General features: G+C 41.1%; 1 pseudogene; it reads left to right on the top strand.

The window, feature by feature from the left end:
- Positions 1–605: 605 nt before the first annotated feature.
- LOC112632486 lies at positions 606–8,601 on the top strand (annotated as a pseudogene).
- The last annotated feature ends 225 nt before the right edge of the window (positions 8,602–8,826 follow it).

Here is an 8,826-nt window from a genome sequence, read left to right as displayed (position 1 = left end):
AGAGTAGTCTCAGCTCTGGTGAAGTGGCAAGAAATGGAGGCGAGCTCAGGACTCTCTGCTGCCTCTAATCAGTTGGGAATTGTGTCACTCACACGTGCCATTAGCTGCCCACGGGTACAGTTTGCTCTAGGACAGCCTGTCTTTTTCATGCTCAGCCACCATCCCAACACCCCCGCACCCAGTGTGGCCCCCACACCCCAAGCTCACACACCTCCCTTTGTCCACCATCATCTTTTAGGGACCAGCAAGAATAAATCATACAACACCCAGAAGGATACTTTTTAAAATATATGTCAGCCCTTGTTATAACTCAGGTTAAAAATCCTCCAAGACTCCACATCACAACTAGAAAAAAAAAAATCCACAGTCTTTACTATGCCCAACAAAGCCCCATATTCTCTGGTTTAGAAATCCACCATTATCATGGTTCTAATGTAAATTAAGCAAGCTCCTTTTTTCAAATGCAATTCCCAGTTTGAGAGCTGAGGAGTAAAGAAGAAAGGACGATCATTCGTATCTTAGGAGAATGTGTCTATTGGATTATTTCCTATCTAAGAGAGGAAGCCCCAGTGCCTAAAATCCTCAGTTTCAGGAAGCATTTTGGCATGGAGGGTGAGAGAAGACAAGCTGAAATATTCAGCTCCTTGTCCTGGCTGTGCCAGTTAGTGGCTGTGTGACATGTTCCACTTTTATATATAATTATGTACTTATATATAAAAGTGGGCCACTGCAAAGCTTATTAGAAACTCAATGAATGATTTTGTTCTGTTTGGTTTTGGTATCTAATTTTCATAATAGATACTTTAGTGGCAATATTTGTGGTTCCTTTGTTTGTTTGTTTTGTTTTGCTTTGCTTTTTGAGACAGTCTCGCTGTCACCCAGGCTGGGGTACAGTGGTGCAATCTTGGCTCACTGCAACCTCCATCTCCCGGGTTCAAGTGATTCTCCTGCCTCAGCCTCTTGAGTAGCTGAAATTATAGTTGTCCGCCATTATGCCCGGCTAATTTTTGTATTTTTAGTAGAGACAGAGTTTTGCCATTGTGCCAGGCTGGTCTCGAACTCCTTGCCTCAAGTAATCTGCTGGCCTCGGCCTCCCAAAATGCTGGAATTACAGGCATAAGCCACTGCACCTGGCGGATATTTGTTAATTTTTAAGAATGAGAGATTAAAATGCTGATTAAGCACATGAATGGGGCTTACCAATTGTGACATTGACAGTAAGGTGATTTGACTGGGTCATTTAGTGGAGAAATGCTGGTGTCAGTTTTTTTAGGCTCTTTTCTACTTCTCTACTAATCTCCTGCTGGGAATTCTGAGAGTTAAGTGGAGAATGAAGCCTGGGGGCTAAATAGTTTCTCAGCAACCAATATACATGCTTCAGCTAGTCCTCCCATTTTCTGCTTACTAAGTTTATCTTCAGTTATGCTTGGAATCCCCAGGTTCAGAGGGCCTCTGTTTCACCCTTGCTATAGAAGGGCTTGAAGTCTTTTTTTCAGGATTGGGGTAGTATAGTATTATAAGTACAGAGTGATGGCTGGCTGCATGAAAAGGAGAAGGAATAGAGTATCTAAGGATTTGATTCTTAAATACTATTTCAACCAAACCTCCTTATTTTAACTCCTCCACATTTCCCCCTATTTCTAGATGTTTATGGTGCCACTAGAGTCTGAGCTTTTATTTATTTTGTGGTTTAAATTGGGTTGGTCCTTTGTTTTCCCCACTTCCAGCTTTAATTCAGTTTTCTTTAGACTGCTTACTCATTTCCAGCTTATCCAGCTGCCTTCTAGCTTCTAAATTGTTGTGTCCTCTATTACCTCCTCCTATTTATTGGTTTATGATTTTTTTAAAAATGTTGCTATAGTTGCTGTCACTTAAGTGAGGTTTGGGGAGTGAATAACTAAAAATATTTGTATTCAATCCACTGTTTTTACCCAAAAGTCAATGATGTGCTTTTATAAATTGTATTTTATTTTAATTTCTGATGTTTAAAAATGCTATTGGCCAGGCGCAGTGGCTTACGCCTGTAATCCCAGCACTTTGGTAGGCCGAGGCGGGTGGATCACCAGGTCAGGAGATCCAGACCATCCTGGCTAACACGACGAAACCCCGTCTCTACTAAAAATACAAAAAAAAAAAATTAGCCGGGCGTGGTGGCGGGCACCTCTAGTCCCAGCTACTCAGGAGGCTGAGGCAGGAGAATGGCATGAACCCAGGAGGCGGAGCTTGCAGTGAACCAAGATCAGGCCACTGCACTCCACCCTGGGAGACAGAGCGAGACTCCATCTCAAATAAATAAATAAATAAATAAATAAATAAATAAATAAATAAAGCTATTAACGACTGAACGCAGTGGCTCATGCCTGTAATCCCAGCACTTTGGGAGGCCGAGGCAAGTGGATCATCTGAGGTCAGGAGTTTGAGACCATCCTGGCCAACGTGGTGAAACCTCGTCTCTACTAAAAATACAAAAATTAGCCGGGCATGGTGGTGGTGGGCACCTGTAATCCCAGCTATTCAGGAGGCTGAGGCAGGAGAATCACTTGAACCTGGGAGGCAGAGGTTGCAGTGAGCTGAGATCACACCACTGCACTCCAGCCTAGGCGACAGAGTGGAACTCTGTCTCAAGAAAAATTAAATTAAACTAAATTAAAATTTAAAATGCTATTAACATTGTTTTTTATTTTTAACCAGAAAGTGTTAATTTGGCAAATTATATTAACTGATTTTCTAATTTAAAATCCAACTTGCATTCCTAGGATAAACCCAACTTAGTCACAAAGTATTGACATTTTACATATTTCTGGACTTGCCGTGCCAGTGTTCCATCTAAGATTTCCACATCTATGTTTCTAAGAGAGATTGGCTTTCCTAATTCTGTACGCTCCAGGTTTTAGTCAAGTTATGCTGGCCTCATAACATGAGTGGGGAAATACTCCTTTTCTTTTTTTTTTTAAAAGCATTATTTATACAAATGTACGTTAATATTTTAAACAGAACAAAATAAGAGGCAGAAAATATTTGCATATAACAAATCCTAGCTTATAAATGTAGTTTTTTAGTGGCGATGTCTCTAATCATCATTCGGGGATTTTTTTTTTTTTTTTCTTCACTATGTCTTGAGCACTGATATTGGAGAAGAGCATATCTGGCAAAAAGTGTATACCAGTGTCTCAAACCACTGGAAGGACCGGGAGGGCAAATATGATTTTTCTTAGGGGAAATACTCCTTTTCATCTTCTCTGGGAAAATTTGTGTGAACTGAAATTTTTGTTATTATTATTTATTATTTGTCCCACGAATGTTTGGTAGAACTTGTGGGTAAGCTATCTGGGACTGGGACTTTCACTCTTGACCAAGATGGAGTGACAGGGACTATATTGATCTTTCCACCTGAAACAACTAAACAATCAGGCAGAAAATATAAATTGATACTTTCTAAAACATTAGACATTGAGGAATGGAGGACAGTGTTTCTTGAGATATGATAAATAAACAATGCGAGCCCTGTGATTGCCCCACCTTATTGCCTTGAGAGAAACTTCAGACCATAAAACAGGAAGACAGGAGGCAGAAAAAGTAACGTTTTTGTGTTTCTTTTTTTCTCCTTTCTTAATCTCATATTTGAAATTTTTTTCTCATTCCACTTTTCCCTTCTGCTATTTTAAAAGTTATGCCTTCTATTTATATATCTAATGGTGTGTTTTTCAAATCTTTTTGACCGTGACACAATATATTTTACATGGTGATCAAGATATGTATGATGATATATATAATGACATAGAAATCATAATATATATTAGATATACATATATTGAATTATTATTATTGAATTCAATTATCGATTGATTGAATCAAAACTTCTATGAGACAGTAGTTGCTTTTACTGAAAGCAATATCCTCTTGTCTATTTTACCCCACTCTATCCTGTTTATCACTTTCTAAAATGATTTCATAACTGCCATGAAAAGACTCTAAGAGTCTTTCCCCTTATCCCTGCCTCCTGTTACTTACACATTTGAGATCTCCTTCCCTTGAGTGTAGCTGGTAAAGAGGATGGAATGTAATATCTGTGATTACATTGCGTAAGATTATAATCTATCTTGCTAGAAGTCCCTCTCCCTTGCTGACATTGATGAAGCAAGTGACCATGTTAGGGAGGCACACATGACAAGAAACAGAGGACACTCCCAGCCAATATCTGGCAAGAAACTGAGACCCTGGGTCTTACAACCTATAATGACTTGCAGGCTGCCAACAACCACATGAGCATAGAAACATATCCTTCCCCAGTTGAGTCTCAGATGAGATTGCAGCCCTCAACAACACCTTGACTGCAGTCTTGTGAGACCCTAAAATAGAAGACTTGGCTAACTGGGTGACTTCTGACCCACAGAAACTGTGAAATAATAAATATATGTTATTTTAAGTGGCTACACTTATGAAAATTTGGACTAATACAATGATTCTTTAATTGGTTGTCACTCCCCATTTGTTTAAAAAAAAAAAAAAAAGCTCTCTTTATGGGTATGTTAAATACTTTAGCACACATAATTAACTTGCCATTGTTTAAAGTTAATGACTTGAAATGGGCTGAGTAATATGTCTGAGTAAGTTTCTAATGTACCTAACCTCCCACAGATAACAACTATAAACTCTCAATAAAATACAAAACAAATTACTTGAAGGAACTGTTCACAGAACAAAAGCAGACAGATTCAAAAAGGGAGCTGACACTTGAAAGGAGGTAGCATGGGGTAAGTCTGCCACTTTTTTCAGCTTTTAGTCTCAGAGCAGGCCACAGTTGGCACCATATAAGGCAGCTAAAACTCACAGAAAACCTTCAGTCTTTATGGCCTAAAAAACAGAGGACAGAGTTTGAAACCACCACAGACATTGCAAAGTAAGGGGGGAATCCCAAAAAGAGTCAGAGAAAGGGAACCACAATTTCTGTGTATAAACTTTGACCAAATCTCTGGCTGACCCCTGAATCTCATAAACACAGAGCAGACCTCATGCAGTCCAGCTAAGAATAAAAGACTCGAACTAAGGTTTGAGCTGCTACCCAAGAGACAGAGCTTGCAGTTGCAGTCCAACCAAATTAACTGAATGCCAAAAATGTCAGCATTCTTTGAGGAAATATGAGAGAATTCAAAGTTTCCATAACATGGCTTTCATAATATCTAAGTTACAATCCAAAATTACTCAGTATACAAAGAAAGAGAAAAAGGTGACCCATTCTCAAGAGAAAAACAACCAAGATCAACCTCAAGATGACTCAAAGGTTAGAATTAGCAGACCAGGATTTTAAAATAGCTATTATAACCTTGCTGTTTGACATAAATAAAAACGTGTTCACAGTGAATCTCAGCAGAGAAACAAACTATTTTAAAAACAGGCCAGAGCAGTGGTTCATGCCTGTGATCCCAGCACTTTGGGAGGCTGAGGTCAAGAGTTCGAGACCAGCCTCCCAACATAGCGAAACCGCATCTCTACTAAAAATACAAAAATTAGCTGGGCATGGTGGCTTACTACTATAATCCCAGCTGCTCAGGAGGCTGAGGCAGGAGAATCACTTGAACCTAGGAGGCAGAGGTTGCAGAGAGCCCAGATGGTGCCACTGCACTCCAGCCTGGGCAACAAGAGTGAAACTCCATCGAGAGAGAGAGAAGAAAGAAGAGAAGAGAAGAGAAGAGAAGAGAAGAGAAGAGAAGAGAAGAGAAGAGAAGAGAAGAGAAGAGAAGAGAAGAGAAGAGAAGAGAAGAGAAGAGAAGAGAAAAGAAAAGAAAAGAAAAGAAAAGAAAAGAAAAGAAAACTTTGTAGCCTGAGTTGAAAATGGTTCTTTTCAAGGTCTCTGTGTTTTTTCTACCAGGCACATCAAGTAATTTAAATTAAGTCCTTAACTAAGGATTTGGGGCCGAGTGCAGTGGCTCACACCTGTAATCCCAGCACCTTGGGAGGCTGAGGCGGGTGGATCACTTGAGATCAGGAGTTTGAGACCAGCCTGGCAAACATGATGAAATCCCATCTCTACTAAAAATACAAAAATTAGCCGGGTGTGGTGGCGCATGCCTTTAGTCCCAGCTACTCAGGAGACTGAGGCAGGAGAATCACTTGAACCTGGGAGGTGGAGGTCACAGTGAGCCAAGGCCTCACCATTGCACACCAGCCTGGGTGACAGAGTAAGATTCCGTCACAAAAAAAAGAAAAAAGAAAAAAAAAGGAGTGCTGTTCCAGCTGAGCTGCTGCCACAAGGAAGGTATCTGTGGCCATAAAGAAGAAAAGGAGGCCGGGCGCAGTGGCTCAAGCCTGTAATCCCAGCACTTTGGGAGGCCGAGACGGGCGGATCCCGAGGTCAGAAGATCGAGACCATCCTGGCTAACACGGTGAAACCCCGTCTCTACTAAAAAAAAATACAAAAAACTAGCCGAGCGAGGTGGCGGGCGCCTGTAGTCCCAGCTACTTGGGAGGCTGAGGCAGGAGAATGGCGTGAACCCGGGAGGCGGAGCTTGCAGTGAGCTGAGATCCAGCCACTGCACTCCAGCCTGGGCGACAGAGCCAGACCCCGTCTCAAAAAAAAAAAAAAAAGAAGAAAAGGAGCATAGGCCTAAGGAGAAGTGAGTACCCCTGCTAACCATTAACCCCCTGTACCACACCCCCCAAGACTATAGGCAGTGGAGGTGGGACTTCAGGGGACAGTTCCAAGGGAACTGGATAAGCAGGATCACAACAAGGAGAAGAAAGAGGCACTGAGCAAGGTGGTAATTTGAAGATCACCTCCCACTTTGACCAAGGAGCAGCTTCAGGAATGCTGCGGGAAGTCAGGGACCCTGAATGGAGGGACCGGCTGAAGCCGCAGCAAAAAAACATAAATTGTGAAGATTTCATGGACATTTATTAATTAATACTTTTATAATTTCTTAGTAATTAATACTTTTATAATTTCTTACGCCAGTCTTTACTGCAATCTCTGAACATAAATTGTGAAGATTTCATGGACATTTATCAATTCCCCAATCAATACTCCTGTGATTTCCTATGCCTGTCTTTAATCTCTTAATCCCGTCATCTTCATAAGCTGAGGATGAAGGTCACTTTAGGACCCTGTCATGATTGTGTTAACTGCACAAGTTGTTTGTAGAGCATGTGTATTTGAACAATATGAAACCTGGGCACCTTAAGAACAGGATAACAGCAATTTTCAGGGAACAAGGGAGATAACTTTAAAGTGTGACTGCCTGTGGGCGGGGCAGAACAGAGCCATATTTCTCTTATTAACAAAAACAGGTAAGATAAATATCCCTGAATTCTTTCCCCAGTAAGGAATATTAATAATTAACAGCCCTGGGAAAAGAATGCATTCCCAGAGGAGGCCTCTGAGTGGCCGCTCTGGGGGTGTCTGCCTTATGCAGATGTAAATAGGGATGAAACACACCCTAGTCTCCTGCAGCAACCCCAGGCTTGCTAGGATTAGGAAATTCCAGCCTGGCAAATTCCAGTCAGACTGGTTCTCTGCTCTTGAACCTTGTTTATCAATGACAATGCGTGCACAGCTGGACATGGAAGTTCATTAGTGATTCTAGTTTCGCCCTGACCTTGTGATCTCACCATGACCTCCTGCCTTGTGATCTTTTGCTGCCCTTGAAGCATGTGATCTCTGTGACCCACACCCTATTCGTACACTCCCTCCCTTTTGAAAATTGCTAATAAAAACTTGCTGGTTTTACAGCTCAGGGGGCATCACGGAACCTGCCAACATGTGATGTCTCCTTCGGACACCCAGCTTTAAAATTTCTCTCTTTTGTACTCTTCTCATACCAGCCAACACTTGGGAAAATAGAAAAGAACCCATGTGAAATATCAGGGGTCGAATTTCCCCCAATACAGGAACATCTTCAACCTGTGCCTGGGCATGATTATTTTGAGTTTTTTTTCGAATGATACTAGCTCATATCCTATGCCAGAGCACACATCAACTTTAAAAACCAAGAGGACATTATTTTGTTCAGGGATTGCTTTGATGGTTATGTATTCCTTGACAATAAAGATCAGGAATATCCTGCTATCGTAGAATTTGCACCTTTTCAAAAACCTACAAAAAAGAAGACTAAGAAAAGAGATACCAAAGTTGGGACTATTGATGATGATCCAGAATATAGAAAGTTTTTGAAAGTTGTGCCACAGATAATGAGAAAATAACATCTACTCCAGAGACACTGCTAGAGGAAATAGAAGCAAGACATAGAGAATTAATAGCTAAAAAGACAACCCCACTTCTGAGCTTCCTGAAAAACAAGCAGAGAATGAGAGAAGAAAAGAGAAAAGAAGAAGGCAAGAAATAGAAAGAAAAAGACAACGAGAAGAGAGGAGGAAATGGAAAGAAGAGAAATGAAAAAGAAAAGATATAGAAAAGCTAAAGAAGATAGACAGAATTTAAGAAAGGGACAAGTTAAAAGATGAACCAAAGATTAAGCTACTCAAGAAGCCAGAAAAAGGAGGTGGAAAAGAATTGGACAAAAGAGACAAAGCCAAGAAACTGGACAAAGAGAATCTGAATGATGAAAGAACCAGAGGGCAAAGTTGTACATTGCCCAAGCGTTCTGATAGCGAATTTAAAGATGAAATGCCAGGGCTGGGCGAGGTGGCTCCTGCCTGTAATCCCAGCACTTTGGGAGGCCAGTGTGGGCGGATCACTTAAGGTCAGAAGTTCGAGACCAGCCTGGCCAACATGGTAAAACCCTGTCTCTACTAAAAATACAAAAATTAGCCAGGCATGGTGGCGGGCACCTGTAATCCCAGCTACTTGGGAGGCTGAGGCAAGAAAATTAC

Source organism: Theropithecus gelada, chromosome 10 (genome assembly GCF_003255815.1).
Source record: "Theropithecus gelada isolate Dixy chromosome 10, Tgel_1.0, whole genome shotgun sequence".
Taxonomy (NCBI): Eukaryota; Metazoa; Chordata; class Mammalia; order Primates; family Cercopithecidae; genus Theropithecus; species Theropithecus gelada.
The sequence above is the reverse complement of the archived record's forward strand: the minus strand, read 5'-3'. Positions and strand labels throughout refer to the sequence as shown.